The sequence below is a fragment of the Gorilla gorilla genome, chromosome 9 (genome assembly GCF_029281585.2).
Source record: "Gorilla gorilla gorilla isolate KB3781 chromosome 9, NHGRI_mGorGor1-v2.1_pri, whole genome shotgun sequence".
Lineage (NCBI taxonomy): Eukaryota > Metazoa > Chordata > Mammalia > Primates > Hominidae > Gorilla > Gorilla gorilla.
This window is the reverse complement of record NC_073233.2, coordinates 139,818,124-139,838,717: the sequence shown is the minus strand read 5'-3', so window position 1 is coordinate 139,838,717 and position 20,594 is coordinate 139,818,124. Positions and strand designations below refer to the sequence as shown.

The 20,594-nt window shown below is 44.8% G+C and overlaps 1 protein-coding gene across 8 annotated transcripts in view; it reads right to left on the bottom strand.

Moving 5' to 3' along the window:
- NTM (neurotrimin) overlaps nt 1-20,594 on the bottom strand; it is a 973,658-nt gene that overhangs the window by 450,163 nt on the left and 502,901 nt on the right. The gene's annotated exons all lie outside the window — the stretch shown is intronic.

Genomic DNA, 20,594 nt, shown 5'->3' with positions numbered 1-20,594 from the left:
TGAGGCGATGGACGGCCAGTTGGTCACTGAACAAACACAACTGGTGCTCTGTTTGGAAGCGAAGGGTGCAAGCAGATGGAAGCCTGTGGGTTAGGCAGTGTCACGGCACATCTGACTGATTTCTCATTAGGCCCTTTGCCTGGTGTTTCAATAGAACTGCCTCCGTGTCTATCAGGCCCCAAGCAGAGGCTCAGTACTGCTTTTCAGAGCTGCCGTACACATAGTTTACCACATCCAGTTTTGCAGAGCTCGTAAATCTTCCCAAGTCTTCACTCCCTTACTTTCTTATGTGGAAGGGCCACAGTGCGGATCCCATATGCACATCCAGGGTGAATCTGTTGGTGGGGATGACCCATGTATGGGTGAAAGTGCCTTTAAGCCAACACTTTATAGACCAAGCCTGAACACATGGAGAGGTGGGGACAGCAGAGCAACTGGCTTGTGTCTCCTAATTAGGCAAGCATGTGGCTGGCGGTTGAAGAGAAGCTGCACAATTGTCCCCAGGGCTCACAGAGTATTTCCCAACAAACACCAGATTGTTATCCAGAAGTCCATTGTTCACAGAGGTGTTCGGTGCTGACTTCTATATAAAATGCCTTTCTCTCTCCTTCCTTCTTTCCTACTGGCAAAGCCTGCCTCCCACCAAGGAAGCTAAAAATGCCAGATATTCACCTTTCACTCTCTTTTGCAGCTATGCAGGTCACTTTACACAGTAGAAGGACTAGATATTCCTCCCTCATCAAAAAGAAACATGTGCCCTCTTCCAGGCCCACTTGATTATTATCTTTGATCATGCTTAGGTGATGGTGTGAGAGATGAAGAAAGGTGGCCACCTTTCACTCATGACACGCAGATCTCACATGCCGAGCATGATGGAGACCAACTCTGAGGTCCTGGGTCCTGGAGGCCATTGCTGAGTGTGGACACACCCCACCTCCAGGCCTCCTTGATGCCCTTACTTTTTAAGCATCTGCTGTAAGGGGCTTGATTACTTGCAACCAAAAACATCCGAAGTATTCCATTTCCATTTCCTTGGGAGAAAGATATTTTAAAGCTCTGAAGATGGTACTTTGAGATTCCTTCACTCAGCCCCGAGCTGGTGCTGCTGTGTCCACACGTCTTCTGCCTTCTGCTCCAGCTTTCGTTTATTCCCTCACTCTCATAGACATTGGCAGACCCAGCCTGTTAATGCACCAAGAATAATACTCCTAGAAGCACTAGGGTACTTCTAAAGTTTAATGCTTTCACAGTTCTTTGCAACGTTAATTAAGACAACACCCCCTCATTAGCTAACCTGCCAACAAAGCAACTCCGAATCATTTTCTTCTTTACGAAGGAGGAAACTGAGTCATTTATATCCCTGTATTTGCATGAGTGGGCTTCTGGCTCCCCCTCTGCTCCTCCTACATTCTCACTTTCAAATGTATTTTAGGCCAGCAATGCTGCAATTTCAAAGGGACTTCACCTGAACAACTGAGCACCCAAAATAATTGAGACACTAGTGCACATTTTTAAAATTCTAGCCCTGATACCCAACCCTACCAATAATCCAGACCACAATGTCCACATCCTACATTCGGGCTGAATATGCTGTTCTCCTATAAAGTTCTTGGTTTTTCTGCCTCCTTCTGCCCTTCCAGACAAGGTAGAATCCCCCAACAAGAGCTCAAAGGTCCAAAGTGACTTCTTAGCTCCATAAGTGACACTCAGAGCTCTGCTGTAAGGGAGAGAAAGGGTATGCCAAGGCTGTTCCCAGGGAAGAACAGCAGGCTGCAGGAGAAGAGTTTTCTGTCTGGAAGCTGAAATGCTGAGGTGGCCCTGCTGTGGGGCCTTCTGCAATGAGATGCTCCGCTTCACAGTGGATTCTTGTCAGGAGGAGCTCTGGCTCTTTGGGGGTGCCGGGCTGGCCTGGGCAAGGTCAAAGCTATGGCTACCCCTCTTGCCCAGTCCACAGTGTCACCTGCTCCTTGACAGGAGAACCTGATGAGCTTGGAGGCAGCAGCGTCTTTAAATTTCCTCCACCCTCAAGTCTATTATCAAGAGGGCAGCACGTGGCCATCCCGCACCACGCCGACAATGCAGTCAAATGCTCATTAGAGGCAATGGGGGCATCCCACATCTAGTAGAAAATACATAGAGAAAAATAGGGGGCAAAGCACTGCATGCCTTACTTTTAAATTAGAAATCAGCCAGGGCTTCCTGACAACAAAGGAAATTACACACAGCTGAGAGGAGCGATGCACTGTGTCCACACAATTGTAATTCACACGCATTGCTTTGTTTATGAAATGGTTGATAAACTTTTGAGAATGAGAAAGATTATCTCTCTTTGCACGGTTACAATAACCATAATTGATATCAAAATGTTAGATTTGCGGAATAAATTATACTTTATCATGTAATGTAATTCTCACCCAGCTACCCTGTCTAGCAGAACCATGTCCCATTTGACAGATGAGTGAACCAAGCCTTAAATGGGAAGAAGAAGAAGGCGGAGGAGGAGGAGGAGGAAAGAAGAAGAAAGAGGAGGAGGAAGAGGAGAAGGGGAGCAGGAAGAAGAGGAGGAGCTGACAAAGTTCCCATAGTGGAATGTGGAAGACCTTGGTTTCAAATTTAGTCGTCTAACTCCAAATCAGTGTATTTTACTGGGCTGTAGCTTAATAAATACAAGAAGCTACCCTCTCTCCTTGAGAAATACTCTCTAGGCTGTGGCTCATTTGAGAGAGTAAGAAGTATTTAGATAGGATAACAGAGATAATTTACGAAGGGCAAAAGGAAGACTACGATTCAGGAGCAGATGAATGAGAACCAGAACCATTGTCAAGAATTAGGCCCAGTGAAAAAACGGGACACGTAAAAGAGAGAGAAAGAAAGTCCAAAATGTCTGAGCAATGTAACAGGCCTGCCATTTATCTCACTTCTGAATATCAGAAAAGGCAGCATTTGTTGTCCCCAGAACAATACATGGGATTTATAGACACTGCCAGGCTCAAGGACCAGTGACACAACTCCCACCGCAGAGAGCCCTGAGGGGTGCTTTCCAGTGGCCACTGGTGGAGTGGGCAGAGTCCTTGGGGAACCAGAGGCCTGCTATGCATCTGGAGAGCTGCTTGTTCAGGATGCCATGGCTAAACTCCTTGATCTCTTGGCAGCATGTGGCCCCGTGAAATGTTCTTCTTCTTTTTGAAAAGGGCTCTTTTTCTGGAAGTCAAGTCACCACACCATTTAGATTCCCCATACTTCTGGACAGCATCTTCCCAAGTGCTTTCCCCAACTTGTGGTCAACCCTGTCTTATACCTCATCTCGATCTCTGTCAATCAACACTATTCACCCCTCAAGACATGCTTCGACTGACCGCCCCCCGCAACCCTTCCATGGAGTCCTGTCTTTTGGTCATCCCAGTGAGAAGGGGTCTCTCTCTTCTGAATGCCTGTAATGTTTTGTGTCTCCTATAGCACATTGAACACACTGCCTTCTGATATAGTTGGGTGTCAACATATGGTATCCTCCCTACAAGGGATTAGCTTGTTTCTAAGACCTTTGTCTTTTTATTAGACCAATTTACTTGATAGATGAAAAGACTCATAGAAGTCATCTAAATCAATGTGCCCATGTTGTAGATGAGGAAATGAGCCCTAGAGAGCTGACATAGTTTAAACAAATTCGCACATTCTCCTCTCACTAGGCTAGAGGAGAGCTAGAATTCATTTGCACCCTGAAATCAGGGACGTGCTTGCCCAGAATGAGGACAGAAAAGGTTGAAGGAATGAATGATTCTGACAAATCCCCTAGACCTGCCATCCCACTGTCAAAAGTGGTTCTTCCAGAGACACAGACAATTAGTAGGGGATCCTCAAGTCAACCTCATCCCAGAGATAACCATCTCACTTAGCATGCGTCCGGGTGGCACCATCAGCAGCACAGAGTATCTGTTCCCATCCAAAGAGCTTTTCATGAGGAGCTCGTTCTGAGCTTCTTGATAAGCAACTGGGTAGTGGTGCTATTTTTAATCAACTGACCAGGGATGAAAGTTCTTCAGAGAATTCTGCTTTTATACATTAGAAAAAAAAACCCAGAAAATCAATCTAGCACTAATAAAAGATGATTGAAAATTGCTAATACCAACCAATTGTGAAACTTTGCCTTACAAAAAAAGAGAATGCTCATGAGTTTCCTCGTCTCCTCTACTGTAAACAACGCACAGGGCGCAGCTCCTACCACTGTCTCCTCCTGCACTCAGCAGGCTGCTGGTGGTTATTACAGGAGGCTGCCTTACCATTAGCACAGCAATGCCAATTAATTGCAGTCATGAGCAGACTTCACATTTAAGGAACCTCACAGCCTGAGCCCTAGCAACATTTGTAGATTCAGAATGTGTTTAGAAAGCTCTGTTTCCAGGGAGTATGGTGTGTGTCTCTACAAAGAGGGGAAGTCTCTGAGGGTCAGGGGTGAGGTGGATATGTGTGTGTGTGAGAGAGAGAGAGAGGGAGAGAGAGAGAGAGAGGGAGAGAGAGAGAGAGGGGGGGAGAGAGAGAGAGAGAGAGAGGGCCTGTGTGTGCTGTGCATATTTCTGCTATCTTAAAGTAGCCAGGTGCCTTCCTTTGGAGCAGAGAATTGGGTCAGGGAGGAGGGCACTGCTGGAGAGATGAGCTTTGGGTGTGCTGAGAAGGAGGAGTCTCTGTGAACAAGAGAAATGAGACTTTGAATACAAGGGATTTGGGAAAGGAGCTAAATGCATGCCTAAGTAGGAAGTTTCTGAAGGTGGAGGGAGAGGGTTCCTGCAGAGACATCCATCTTTGGTTTTGGAAACAATTTATCATGCAAAATAGGGATGCTACTGATCCCTCATGCAAAAGAGGGGTGCTACAGTGCTCCATGCCTCTTGGTTTCCTGTACTTTCCTTCCCCCAGTTTCTTCATGAAAACCTCAGATGTGCCTCTCTTTGCACTTCCCACTCTGTTGTTCGTATTCTCTCCTTTCTCTCTATTTGTAAGGGACAGGCAGTGAGGACAAAGTCCCTACTCCTTACTAGGCAAACAGGCTCCACTGAGTCTGTTGTTTAGAACCTTGTGGAAGTCCTGAAACAAACCCTAAAAGGAGCACTGTTTTCCCTTGAGGACCTTCTAATGTATTTTTTTTTAAAGGCCCACACACTGGGCCGTCAAAGTCACATGCAATATGACAAAGTGGGTAATTATGTTTTGCTTAGCACACATCAAAGGAACAAATGGCTGGAGAGTGGTGTGCTGTGCACTCGGGCGTGATGTGTGAGGCCAGCCTGGCTGGGGGTGTGGGCTGGGGTGTGGCCATCAGAGCCCAGGCTGGCCCTCTGGTCCCCTACCTTAAAAGGAAGGAGGCTGTGAGACTTACTTCAATCTGGGAGCTGAAGTGGAATCTGCCTGGCCTGTATCTTATGCTCCTTTGTTTGGTTTGCATGGAAACCTGTGTTTATGGGGAAACTCCAGGCCTGCTTGCTACAGACAGATGTTTCTGATCTCTGTCCCTTATCACGTTAAGAATGTTCCTTTTGGGAGATGAACCATCATTTTGTTTTCTCTTCCACTGGTGCAGGAGATGGAAATAAATTACCAACACTTCCTAAAATCCAGACGCTCCCTTTGGAAGTGGGTGACTCCAAGCAGCCCTTGACAAGGGACTCATTTAGCACTCAATGCTGCTGCAGCTCAATGAAAAGAGAGGCTGCACTGAAGGTACAAATTATGTCCACAGTCCTTGTCACTGGTAAAATAAAAAAAATAAAGAGGAATAAAGCTAGATTCTATGTCGCCGATGCCAAGACCAGGCTTCTCTTTAAATGCAGGAGGTCTTCATCTCATCTCCCCTTCCCTCTACCTACCCCACAGGCTGGAAAAACTTGTCACTTTAAAATTTAATTATATAAAATCCTGCTCCCTTTACCCCCTGTGGATGAGCAATTGTTCTGCTATTTCTATAAAACGCCACAGGAAATATGAAAATAGGAGGCAGGATTTGGAGCAAGACTGTTCCTGAATGCCTGTGGTTAGCAGCGTCAGAGATGGCTGTGAGGATTTTACATCTGTGACAAGGAAGTGGAAGGAGGAGGGAGAAAGAGTGGGAAGGCAGGTAGCACAAGAGACCTGTCTCGGGATGCTGCAATGCGACCTTTGACCTGAAGGAACCAAACCTGGGGCTGAACCGAGAGGAGAACAGCCCTCACCTGTGCCAAGCTCACTTCCTAAGGCAGGAGATCCGGGCTGGCAGATGGGTCAAAATGAGTCATGAGCTGGAGGGGAATGAACGACGCATTTCTCGGCAGTGTGAAATGCCCTCTCAAAAACAGGCCGGGTGGTATCCATGGTCTCATTCATTCTTTTTGTTCTTTTGAGATCGAGTCTTGCTCTGTCGCCGAGGCTGGAGTGTAGTGGTGCAATCTCAGCTCACTGCAACCTCCACCTCCCGGGTTCAAGCGATTCTCCCGCCTCAGCCTCCCGAGTAGCTGAAACCATAGGCGCACGCCACCATGCTTGGCTAAGTTTTGTATTTTTAGTAGAGACAGGGTTTCACCATATTAATCAGGCTGGTCTCAAAGTCCTGATTTCAGGTTATCCACCCAGCTTTGGCCTCATAAAATATTCTTTAACCGAATATTTTACTGGAAAGCAGTTTTGAGTAGTAACTGAAAGTATAGGCACTGGAGCCAGAAGCTGAGATTTCAATCATGGCTCCTTCACTTACTAAAGGGATAAATGTGGCAAGTTACTCTCTTCTTGCCTGGGTTTTCTCATCTGTAAACTGAAGATGACGATAATAGTACCTCCTTCATATAAAGTGCCTAGAACAGTGCTATCATAATCATCTGATAAGCCACCACAATGTAGCAAATACTGAACTAGATACAAGGACAACAGTGCAGTAGGAGGTCCTGTGCTTGCATTCTGGTGGCTCATAACTTAATGGGGAAGACAGATGTGTATACACATTACCTACAATGCGATGGGAGCAAAGAGAGTGGCATCTAACAAGTCTGAAATTCTGAAGATGAGTCCATCTAAGGATCAAAGGATTTGGGAACACTTAGCAGAAGAGATGGGTCTGTAGTTTTTTTAGAATTGGTAGGAAGTTACCAATTGGAGAGCGGAATCGGATAATTTGTAGCACACAACAGAAAGAACAAAGAAGCTGAGGTTTAAGGGATCATGGCCTGTTTGGTAAGACACAGTGAAAAGTGACTTGTGCCTGAAGAATGGCAGGAGAAGAAGCCAGAAAGAAGCCCACAAGGCTCGCTAGACAGTTTGGGTTTCACTGTGTTAGAAATCAGGATTCACTGAATTTCCTGTTTTATTTTTGTTTTTGTTCCCAGGCACTCAGTCTTTTCATTTTCTTCAGCTTTATTGAGATATAATTGACAAATAAAATTGTATATATTCAAGGTGTACAACATGATGTTTTGATGTAAGTATGCATTGTGAAGTGATTGCCACAATTAAGCTAATTAACATATCCATCACATCACATAGTTACCTCTTTTTGGTGTGTGTGACAAAAATACTTACGATCTAATCTGTTAGAACATTTCAAGTGTACAATACATTGTTATCAACTGTAGTCATCATGCTGTACGTCACTTCTCCAGAACTTATTCATCAGGGGCTTTAGAGCTATACTGATGGGGGTTTTACCAGCTGCCTATTTGACCTTAGACAAGGTGTAAAATGAGAATGGTAGTGCTCGCTTGCGGAGCTATTATGAGGATTAAATGAGACAATGCACAGAACAGTGCCTAACGCACAGTAGGCACTCTATCAATGAGAGGTCTTAGTATCATCCCAGCGGGACAGATAAAGACCAGCAAGCCCTTCCTCAGGGATGTATGGAGACACAGAGTCCCTTCCTCCCTGCTAAAAAGCACAGAAACATCATTAGCAAAGCTTGGCTGTGTCATCTTACCAGGGTAATGGTCAGAGCTTTGTAGGAAAGCTCCCTCAAGCTCCCTGGCCTCTGCAGGGATCTCACCTGAATCTCTAGTGTAGCCCTGCACCTGGGAAACAGAAGGAGACACAAGCAAACAGCAATCCCTGCCGAGTTAGCAAGACAGCAGCCACCAAATGGACAGTTTACTCTATAAACACAAGGGGGCATGCCTCGGACCCAGTTAGAAGGGGTCTTTTTAGAGGTAGGGTGCAAATACGAGCAAAAGTGACTCAACTCAGGACTGGATAGTGAACTGCTGCCCCAGCAAAACCATTGCACCCCAGGTGAGGAACGGGGAAGAGGCTCCCGAGCCAAGGCAGTCTCCTCCACAGCCTGCCTGGGCAGAGAATTTCATTGAGGAGGATGAAGCCACAGGAATTAGAGACAGCCAGGAGGTCCAAGGCCCTTCCATTGCCAGTAGGAGTGTGGGGGCTTGGTTTTATTAAATAGAAGCTGGTGGTTTTCATGGCGTGAACCATTACAAACAGATACATGGCAGGGAAGGATGGCTAGAAAGCATTTAACCAGGACAAAGTAAACTGGACAGGATTAAATCAAACTCAGGCACTGGCTTCACTGAGCCTTGCTTGTGCCTGGCTTGCCCTCAGTGAACGGCAAGGTTGAAACTGTACTGGTTGGCAGGGCTGGTGGGGAAGAGAGGGGTCTCTTGGGAAAACTAGGAGATTGAAGGAAAGGCAGGGAGTCAGGTGCTTAATCTTCCAGGGAGTAATCCACTTTCTTTCTCCCTGGGTGGAAAAGAATGAACCCAAGAGCCTTCCAAGGCAGAAGTCAGAGTGACGTACCCCACTTTCTCGTACCTTGCTTTCTCATCAACTCCACCTCTCTGGTCTTCAGTGGCCACCATGTGCAGCCTTCCTAAGCAGAAAGTCCGCTCACACTTGCACTGAAGATAAGGAACCTGGGCCCCAGGGAGCCCTGTCCCATCAGGGAGCCTCTTGTATCAAATGTATCTAGTTATTCCATAATTCAACCACAACCTCAGTACAAAAAGCTCCTTTGTTGTGGTGGCTGATAACGCAATGAGACTCCTTCCCCTCTGTGAGCTAATGACGTTTGTGGGGAGATGACAGGTGGGTATGAAAATGGAATTGGATGGGGTGGGGGCAGGCTGTGGCTCTGCTCCTTGCTCTTGCAGTTTCTGCTGCTCAGCCCCTGAGGAAGAGCGTGGGATGCTATCTATTAGTCTGTGCATCGGGATTTTCATCTAATTTCATAATGAAGACGTTGCTCCATCAGATACAGACGACATGTCAGCAGAAATGCAAAAGGCCATTTTTATATGTCAGCTGGCTCTCCACGGGGCCCCCACCTGCCCGCAGTTGTGTAGCCAATGCAGGCTTGAGGGAAGGGCTCCACCATGCTAGATTGGTTCTCACAGATATGCCGGATCTCTCTTCCCTTTATCACCTTTTCCTCTCCAGCTGGAAGCCCTGTGAGGGCAGGAGTCTTCACCTGTTTACTGTTGTATACCCAGTGCCTGGAATGCAGTAGGTGCTCAGCTTGGATGAATGAATAAACCCTACCCTCTCTGCTTCCCGGGTGAGGTGTGGTGTCCAGTCTTCACAGACCTGCAGACCTACTCACTCCTCAGAGCCGTGGCCTCTGTCAACCCTGCTCTACTCTGAGGCTTTTCTTTACATTAGGATGAGGGATTACACTGCTTGACCCAAACCGTGGGTCTCAGCATCAGCTGTTACCCAGCTGTAATGCTGGGCCCTTGCTCTGCAAAGTTCTGTGCCTCAGCTAATAGAGCCACTAACTGCCCCTGCCTCATGGTATGCTGTGAAGGTTAAATGCACGCAAAGGGCTAAGAGTAGCCCTGACACACAGGAAGCACTCAAGAATTATTAACCATTGTATTCTACAAAACAGCCTTTGTCTTCTTTCCCCGTATAGAAGTGTTTTGTCCCAGGAACCCACAGGTGACATAGCTCCTATGGGATTTGTCAATCACCAGCTCAAGATAGGATGGCGAGCCTCTTCCCGAATGGCCCCTTTTCCATGATTTCCCATCACTGTGTGCTCTTCTTGGTGTTTCCCTTGGGCCCCGTGTTTCCCTGTGCTAGACCCAAGGATTGTTTATTTGTGGAATGTCATAATTGTTACAGACGGTACTTCCTCCAGATGCCCAAAGCTACATGGCCGCTGTGGTGTGGGAGTTCAGAACACTGTTTCCGGAGCCACAAACCTCAGCTCTGCCCTATTCTAGCTATGAGACCTGGGAATATTAAAACCTTCTAACTTTTTAGAGTTGCTGTTTCTTTTTTCTTTCTTTTTTTTTCTTTTTGAGATGGAGTTTTGCTCTTGTTGCTCAGGCTGGAGTGCAATAGCGCGATCTCTGCTCACTGCAACTTCTGCCTCCCAGGTTCAAATGATTCTCCTGCCTCAGCCTCCCGAGTAGCTGGGATTACAGGCATGCACCGCCATGCCCGGCTAATTTTGTATTTTTAGTAGAGATAGGGTTTCTCCATGTTGGTCAGGATGGTCTCAAACTCCCGACCTCAGGTGATCTGCCCGCCTCAACCTCCCAAAGTGCTGGGATTACAGGCATGAGTCACCATGCCCAGGCAACTTTTTAGTGTTTTTATCCATAACATGGGGACTCTACTAGTATCTAGTCTGTAGGGTTGCTGTACAGATCAAATGAGTTTATCCCTGTGAAGGGCTTAGAATAGCTCCTGTCACCTATTAAGGATTCAGTAACTATTAAATATTATTATTTGTAGCTATCATATGGCCACTTCCTCCCCCAGTGCACACAAACATGCATCCCTTTGATAAAAGAAAAGTCAAGACCCACTCCCATTCAATGCCATCTGGCCATGAATAGCAGGGCTTATCCACGTACAAAGATATGATGCTGCCCTTTCTACTTTTAGGGGGTGGTAGGGGAGTGAAGTTTACCTTGAAAATCAACTACAGCCTCCTGCCTTTGAAGGAGTAGGGAAACCACGCCTGGTTTTGGTGCTGGCTTGTCATCTTCCCTCTACCACCTTTTGCTTTAATATTTCAGACACTGAGTTCGTAAACTAAGCCAAAGAGAATGTGCACGGTATGGGGGTCAAACCAACTGAGTCTGAGCCTTGATTCTGCCACAAATTAGTTGTGTCACAAAAAGAAAATCACTCCTCTCTAGACTTCAGTTTCTTCATTTGAACAGTGATGGCACTATATACCTGGTGCTGTTTTTTCTCTCTCCCTCTCTGTTAATTTAGAGGCTCTGTGACTATGGCCATAACTCAAAGGTGTCTGAGAATCTCTCTGTGATCTGGACAGGCTCTGGCTCTGGATGCCTTGAGAGAGAAGAGGTGACCTACTTGTAGACAAGTGGCCATGATTTCCATTTGGATTTTGTGGCATCATGATGGAGAAGACCACCAGTTCCCCGTCTCCAGCTTTGGGAAGGAGACTGGAGATATCATGACGTTTGAACATGAAATATTCGTGTTCTGACTTTTCCTTTTTAATTATTAGAAGATGCACTATAATTGGCATGAAAAGGTTATGTCCTGATGTGTAAGTCTTGACAAGTAGCAAACAGCCCAAGAAAAAAATCGTTGATTTTCTCATTCATGGGGACGGTTTGAGTCATATTCTGGGTGTGAGGCTAGGGAGCACAAAAGTCCTTTTGGCAGGTGCTGCCATCTTTTCCTTCCTCAGTAGAAATGTGCACTCAGGATATGCCATCAACTTTATGTCATGGGGAGTGCGACTGCTTGTGCTTTTTGCACAGCCTGATCTTTCTCCTCAACCCATTCATTCGTTATTTTCCTGAACTTTTTTGACCTATTCCCTATTTTCTCAGGAAAAGAAAAAAAAACAGTGAAGTAGAAACTCCTACCTTTTATCAGTTGCTCATTGCAGCAAGCCTAAATGTTTAAATATGGTAAATAAGATCTCTTGAATTAAGCTAAGAGTTGCCTGCCTCAGAACCCATCACATATAAGCAGAGAATATTTGTTCCCTTTCTTTTTCTATCCAGCAGATAAATCATTCCTCACCGGAATTGTGAATTGAATTTTCCCTCAACTTCTCCCATCATGGAAGGCTCAGTCCAAACCCCACTCTCTTCACGAGATACTCCGAATGTAAAGAGAGCAGTATTTAGCACCAGTGCGATGAAGTAACTTCTCTGTCATGTTGTGACGGTTAATTTTGTGTGTCCACGTGTCTAGGCCACAGCATCCAGATATTGGATTAAATATTATTCCAGATGTCATGTGCATGTGTTTTTAAATGAGATTAACATTTACATCCATGAACTGTCAGTAAAGCAGATTACTCTCCATAATAGGGGTGAGCCTCATCCAATCAGTTGAAGGTTCTAATAGAAAATGACTAACCTCCCTTGAAGATGAGGGAATTCTGCCAGCCAGAGAATTCTGGACCTGAGCTGGGACACCAGCTCTTCCCTGTTGGCCCATCTTGTAGATTTTGAACTTGCCAGTCTCTGTAATTCCATTAACTAGTTGTTCAAATCTCGCTCTTTCACATAGATAGATAGACACACACACATACATACACACACACGCACACACCCTATTGATTACCAACTCTGATTCTCTAGATAATTCTGACTAATATACATATGTATTCTGCTGTTATCCTTTTCCTATAGGCAAGACACTCACTTGGGCCCTTTGCTGGAATATATCCTTCCTCTGTGAAGCTCTTCCTGGATTTCACCCTATTTTCTAAATCGCAATTAATTGATGTTAGGCAAAGAGAAGAAAGTTGTGTGACATTGTTCTCTACTGGAGAGGGAGATGGGCACAGCACACCCTTTGGTCAGCCCTGCAACCTTCTGTCCTGCAAGTGCTGTGCCTGTACTTGGAATAGCAATTTGCATCCACAGCCCTGTCTCTTCAAGAATGCAGGTCACTTCTCACCTTCACCTGTCCTGTTCCCCCATTACTCCTCAGTAGTGAAGAGTAGGTAGACAAGGTACTCAATAATTGGAGAGAAACAAATTGTAGGCTGAAAATATGACAACCCTATAGCCTTTTTGGTACTTCCTAAGTGGGGATATCTTTCTCTCTTCTAAATGCCCTTACTGCATTTTTCAGCTTTTCCTAGTGGAGGAGTAAAATGCTGCCTCACACTCTGTCTGTGCACTTTATCCACTGTGTTTTGCATGCTGGTGTCCACAAAGTATTGGCTGCTCCTCTGCGTCAAAGCTTTGGGGTGTGTGTGTGTGTGTGTGTGTGTGTGTGTGTGTGTGTGTGTGTGTAATTGAGAGCTCACAATTACCTTTTAGGTAGATTTTATTATCCCCAATCTGAAATTCTGTAGAGTCAAGTCAGTGACTCCGATCATTAAAAACTGACCGATCTGGGACTGGAACTCGGTGTTTCTGATTTCAAATCCATGTACCTTTCACTACTGAAGTGCTCCCTCAAACCGTTGAGAGGAGGGTTGTAAGGAAAAGTTCTATTTGCCTATGTCCTTATTGTCTTAATTTTTCATATTAAGCACTCAATGCGTGTGAATGAGGGCAATGGAATGGAAGACAAATCACAAACAATGGAACCCAGACTTGGTTGGACACAGCTGAGCGAAGTCCTCCTTAGGAAATGAGCCATGAAACCAGGGTGGAAACTATGGACATTTGTGTAGGAAAGCAGACCACGGGGGAATACACTGATTCCTCTCCATAGGAAGGTTCTGGCAAGTTCCATGAAGACACACATTCAGAAAGTAGACAATAATTTAAGCAGTAATGGTTACCACTGGAATGTTGTTTCAGTGGTTGCTAATATCTTTTAAGCATCTGACTGTTCCCTACCTGCCAAATGCAGTTCAGGAGCCCTATATCTTTGCATATGGGATTAGCACCTATCAGAGTTTAGAATTAGTTATCATGACTTCAGCTAACCCCAGCTTTGGGGGCAAAAGAAAAAAAAAAAGAGTGAGATTTGGAATTTATCCTTCCAGGTGCCACAAGGAACTGAACCGGAGGAATTTGTTTCCTGAACAGCCAGGCTATAAATTGAATGCCGGAGGCAAATGAGAGTGTGTATATGTCATCCTAAGAATATAGATAACAACCAGAAAGCTGTGGGTTAGCCCTGTGACCCTTGAATCGAGCACGAATTCTTTCCAATGCCTTTATCATGCTTCTGTCCCTGGTACCTGGCACTGGACTCCCAAGTCCAGAGCCCTGGGCAGGAAACTCTCTGTGTGAGGAGCTTCTCTGCTAATCCCCAGCTTAAACTTTCTCTTCCTCAGCTCCAAGCTAGTGCTCCTTGTCCTAGCACCCGCTGAGCAAATGAACAATTCCCTTCCCTCATTTGCATTGTTACCTTGAAGGTATTTATAGCCTGTGATTATCTGCCCCTTGAGTCCTCTCCTTCTCTAGCCTATAATTCAGCATTAGATCCAGGTCTGTTTGCTGTGGACCTGAGCATGACTAGGAGTTCTGCTGCCAGAGCCAGCACCAGCAAGGGCTGCAGCCTCCTTAAGGCTTCAGCAGTGGTTCAAAAAAGGAGAAAAAAGTCAATCTCAAAACTAGTCTTCTTGGTTCGATTTATTGAGAGTTTTATGACTTATCTGCTGGGTCAGAAGAGATTTAGCCATTTGCCAAGATGGCTGTGTGCACATGTGTGTTTGTGCATGTGGGAGAGGGTAGGGAGGCGGAAAAGAAAGAAGAAAGTTGATGTTTCGATGTCTCCAGCCTCTTATCTCCTGTCCACTATGGCTCTATGCAGTAATCTATTGTAATCCTTGAAGGTGGTAAAAGCAAAAAGCAAACCAACAATTGCAAACACTACACAGACAAACACAAAACTTCGAACACCCCACTTCTTATAACAGATAATTATTTCAACTCTTCAAGATTCTAAGGCCACAGACCATTGAAACATAAAGAAGACTATATATGGAATCTAGGAAGAGGAAAGGAATTTGGGACAACTATTTAAGACTGCAAGAGAAGAGCCACAGCTTGAGCCAAGGATCTTTTTGGAAGTTTATCCACAAGACCTCAGGAGCTAGATTCCAATCTTTCTGATTCAAAGGTGACAAAAAAATCAATATTTTTCAAATAAGTATTTTTTTAAAAAATTAATATGTTTTGATTTTGAAGCCAGTCATGTTTTTCCCAAGACATTATAGTGCTACAAAGCTGACGAGCAAGATTATTTTCCATTCCACCTTTCTGAAACCCTCGATTTTGCTTTATATTCTTGAATTCACCTAATAAGTTTACTTCAGTTTAAAAGTAAGAGTGTTGAAGATTGGTGGTTGGGAGTGGGGCTGTCGTCATTAAGATGACCCAAAATTTCAATGTTTTTATGTTGTTTCCAGAAAAAGTTGTCCATACCGTGGAAAAATCTGGCAGTCACTAACTTGACCCAGGAATCAGGTTTAACATCACTGCAGGACGGGTGGACGCTGTGCTTCCTGATGTGAAGGCCCCCAGGAAAGCACAGCATCACTTCTGTGATGTTTCCACCCAGATGCACCCCTGGGATGGGCCATAGCAAAAGGTGGAAAGATCCAGGTTCGAGGTCATTTTACAGAATGAGAAACCTGAATACACATGAAGTTTGCTGAGAGGTAGGAGGAGACCAAGGAACTGCTCTGGATTGAAGAAGACTGTAGGTTATGACAGCTGAATTCAGTGTGTTCCTGGGAAGGATTCTGGGCCAGAAAAGAAAAAGAGCCATTGTCAGGATGGATGACAAAAGATGAGTGAGTTCTGTGGATCAGAGGTGGTATTGACATCAGTGTCAATTTCCTGATTGGCAGGGTACATAGTGGCAAGGAAGTGAGAGCCGTTACTCCGGCGAGGTGAACACTGGAGTATTTAGGGGTGGTGGGAACTCCTCTTAGGCAAAGATCTCCCCCTCTCACTTTATTTTAAGAGCGAGTCATCATTAAAGAGATATTACTCATGAGTGCAGCATCAGCCAGCACTGAGAAAGACCAGCTTATATATGAGTGAGACATCCCTATTTTTCCTGTCTAAAGAATAAAAATGGCAATGGCTATGACAGAGAGGTAGTGCAAGATTTAATGAAATAATATCTGTAGGCTGTAAAGTGCTGTATGAACATAAGACATATACATATATATTTTTTTTTTTGAGATGGAGTCTCCCTCTGTCACCTAGGCTGGAGTGCAGCGGTGCCATCTCGGGTCACTGCAACCTCTGCCTCCTGGTTTCAAGCAATTCTCCTGCCTCAGCCTCCTGAATAGCTGGGAGGCATGCGCCACCATGCCTGGCAAATTTTTGTAGTTTTAGTAAATACAGATGGTGTTTCACCATGTTGGCCAGGCTGGTCTCGAACTCCTGACCTCAGGTGATCCATCTGCCTCAGCCTCCCAAAGTGCTGGGATTACAGGCACCAGCCACCATGCCAGGCCAAGACATAATTTTTATTAAAGAAAAGATCAGGAGCTTAACAGGGTAAGTCCATCCTTCCAAGCAAAATGATCAAGCATGCTGGCTTCACTTTGAATCCCACTTCTGTTTCTTCCCTCCCAAGCTTTCTTCCTGTCCCCAGCTCTAGGCACAACCCCCTTCTCACAGGATGTCTCTTTATTACAGAATCCCCAAACTCAATGAGGACACGTTTTCCTCCCGAGAACAGCAGAATGGTAACAAAGAACACATGAAAAGAAAATGCTTTCAAGGACCAAAGGAATTCATCTACAAATATGGAATTTCCAGCATGGAAGTCAGTGACAAAGCCCTGGCATGCCCCCATCGCAGGTGTCCTGAGAACACCGTCCAGTGGGACGAGGCCAGCCCTGCCCTGAGAAGCTGAGATTCCCACCCCACCTGGAGGGAGCTGAGCACCCTCACAGCAAGTCTGAGCCCCTGACTCCAAAGGAGACTCTTCTCCTGTGGTATCAGACATAGAGGGCGGGGTCCCTTAAAGTAAAATTCCACAACAGGGCAGTAGAAAGATGCAATGAAACATATACGAGTTATTAAATATTGTCATCAAGATGAGTAATAAATCAGACATTTTATGGTTTCTGTTTATAAATTCCATTTATTCCATAAGGGTTTAAAGAAAGAAAAATGGAGACCCAACAGAGATTTAAGCCTGCCCGAGATGGGTATATTTCATGATTGCTTTGTGACTGCTGCATCCTGGGTGGAATAGGGGTGGGGGAGATACAAAAGGGCCCTCTCAGGGCCAGGAAGAATGAATTGCTGGGTTTCTGGGGCTCTGTGAGTGCATTCATTGTCATGTGAGACTCTTCCTAAGAATTCTTTTGAAGTCAGGAATTCTGGCCAGGTTCCTGGTGGACACACTCTTGAAGATAGCCTACTCCTTCAAATCCCAAAACCAACTTAAACAAGAGGCCAGGCGAGAAAAGCCAACGTGGGGAGACTCCATAGGTCCTGGCAGGCGGCACTGAACAATGCAGATCCTTAACAGGAGTGAGGAGATGAACTGTCCCAAAGAGTGGCTGCTGCAGATCAGGGAGCTGGGCACAATCCCAGCACAGCAAGTGTACATTCAGTAAAAAGTATGCCTTGGGGCCTGGCGCAGTGCCTCACGCCTGCAATCCCAGCACTTTGGGAGGCCGAGGTGGGTGGATCACTTGAGGCAGGGAGTTCAAGACCAGCCTGGACAGCATGGAGAAACCCCATCTCTACTAAAAACACAAAAATTACTTGGATATGGTGGCGCATGCCTGTAATCCCAGTTACTTGGGAGGCTGTGGCACAAGAATTGCTTGAACACAGGAGGCAGAGGTTGCAGTAAGCCAAGATGGCACCACTGCTCTCCAGCCTGGGTGACAGAGCGAGACTCTGTCTCAAAAAAAAAAAAAGAAAAAGTTATGCCTTGTGTTCATAAAACTATGCCTTCTCCTCATATAGTACTTTACAGTTTACAGGTGTTATTTCATTACATTTTGCACTACCATTCCAGCATAGCCATTGTTATTTTTATTCACAGACAGAAAAAAATGAGGTTGTCTCACTCATATAACCTGGCCTCTCTCAGCTCCGGTTGCTGTGGAGAGTAGCATAAGTGACATCTCTTCAATGGTGGTTCTACCGCACAAAGAGAAAACATAACGTTGTCTTCTGGCCTTCCAATGGCAGAATTTGACCTGCTTTTGGCTTTGAAATGCCTCATATGATATTCTTCTAGCAGATTTGTCTAATTATATTTTGCTTGGGCTAAGATTAAAATTAATTGGTCTTTTCATGATCACACATCAGGAGAGTAATAGGACCAGGCACCTGAGACCAAGCCAGGGATTAAAGATTGGTTATGGATAATCCACTAGCCAGAGAGTCTGAATGTGGTGGGAGATGAGTGGAGGAGACCCAGTGGGCCTCCGGCAGCTTGTTTATCGCTGGCATCTTCATCACAAGCTTTGTGTGACAGGATTTCTCCTGATGTGCCCACAGCTGCTGCCTCACTGCACGCACACACGTGCGTGTACACAGGCACCCACACAGCTGGAGAAGCACACATATGCCTCCTTCTGCAACATGCACACTGTTGATTAGACTCTGCGGAGTGCTGACTCTTGGAGAAAGATGAGATAAATCGCTTTGGAGAGGGAGAAAAGGAAAAAAATATGATAAAGAAAAAAAAATCTACTTTATCCCCCTTCAAATGCCACAAGAAAATGTCACGGAAATCGCTTTGCTGGAAATAACAGAGAAGTTCAAAACAAAATTGTTGAGTGTCACTCCTGAGCCTGACTCTCCCTTGCACTGGGCCCCTCCTCAGCCTGGGAGGCTCCTCGCTGCCTCTGCCACCGCTCACCCTTCAGGATGCCACTGCTGCAGCCTCCAGGAACTGAAAAACAGTTCTTGGAAAGCCTTCCACTAAAGGGAGTAATCGAGAATAAACAAAGGACAAAGACATGAGTGGGAAAGAGCTCTTTCCCTGCCAGCTGGCCACTTCCAGCTCCAGGACAGTGTCCACGAAGCCCACAGAAGGGAGACTCATCATCATTTTCAATGTCGTCATTACCAAAAGCCTTTCTTACGCGATTCATTGTGCAAGGCTGTGTACAGAAACTGTTGAAGGATCCTTTTGCTTTCTTTTGACTTAAAATCCATGACATTTCACAATGCTACAAAAGGCTTCTCTGATTTCCTTGGCTATAGCTTTCTTTTTTCTTTTTTTTTTCTTTTTAACTTTCTATTCTTTGTCTAATATAATAGCACTACAGTGCACAACAGTGCTTGGCTGAAGGACATGAAAACATAAATTTTCTGCATTATTATAGATTCATCCACTCATTCACTGATTCATTCAACATTCCAAAAATTCAGAGCCTACCATATTAAATACCAGGTCCTCAACCAGGCTGTCAAGACAGAGGTGTAAACAATTCACAGATCCTGCCTTCAAGGAACTCACTAACTATTATAAGCAGTGATGTTCAATCTCTTTTTTTCTTTTAAAGTGTAGGGAAACTTTCTCTACGTAAAATGTTTCCAGGAAGCCCAATATATAAAACCAATAAACCAGAATTTTTTGATTAAGTGAGGAAGGATAGACAGTGAGGGGAAACATTTTAAGGAGAAAGTATTAAACCCATTCTATATGTGATGAAATAAGGCTCATGGGGTTTAGTAGCTTTTCCAAGGCACAGTGAACAAGTGGAGAATCCAGGACAAAGCCCCAGTTCTGTCTCAGCTTAAGTCTCTATTCTTGCCTTTGGCCAGCTGCTGCCCCATCAGGCCCCGTCATACAAATAGGCACCAAGAAGGGGACCTCAGCCCTCGCCTTCCTGAGTTTGTTCTTTACATAGTTAGTTAATAGAAAAACTCTCTTCAATTACAAATCACAACTAAGTTTCTCATTACTGCAGACCTATCCCTGGTACAGAAAATCCAACTGATAAGGGTTGAGAATTGGTATTATGATCCTTTTCCTGGGCTGGAATAAGACCTTTGGCAATAATACAGCCCTGATTAATCTTTGGATTAACCAAACCAAAATGATCCTAATTATTCCTTACATTTAGATGAACTAGTTTAGAGAACAATTTAGGCAGTTTTAGAAGGAATAGAGATAGATCTATGCAAAAGACAAATTTTTTATTAAACTAATTGCTAGTCCTTGGCTGAGAATGCACAAGAAATAGTAAAATAGTAAAGGTTTAACTACCAGCCTCAAAATCGGGGCCTGTAAGATTTGAATGTTACAATTAAGAAACTTAATCAATTGAAATATAAACTCTGGGTTTAAAATGTGTTTCACACGGTGTGCAACAATATTTCTTTAGTGGAGAATGTCTTACTGTTATTTTGTTGTTGCTGCTGCTTGGTTTGTTTTTAAAAACAATTGAAAAAAATTAGCCATCATGATGAACACAATTCCTCTTCAAAGAAATCACTTAAAACCAGGATGACAAGCATGATGACACGCAGCATGCCACATGCCCTAGATTTATAGCTCTTGTTCCACATCTTGCTGGACTGTCAGTCAAAATGACTCATCCCATTTGTGTGCAGGAGAGGTGATGGGCCACATTTTCCCCAACCTACCTCTTTCCAGACCTTGACCTGTGGGAGCCCAGGTGAGACCAAGAAGGCCTTTATTTTTATTTTCTTTTCACATTGAAGCAACCATCAAGGCTTGGGACTAACACCCTGTTGCTGATATATTATATATATAAATATATA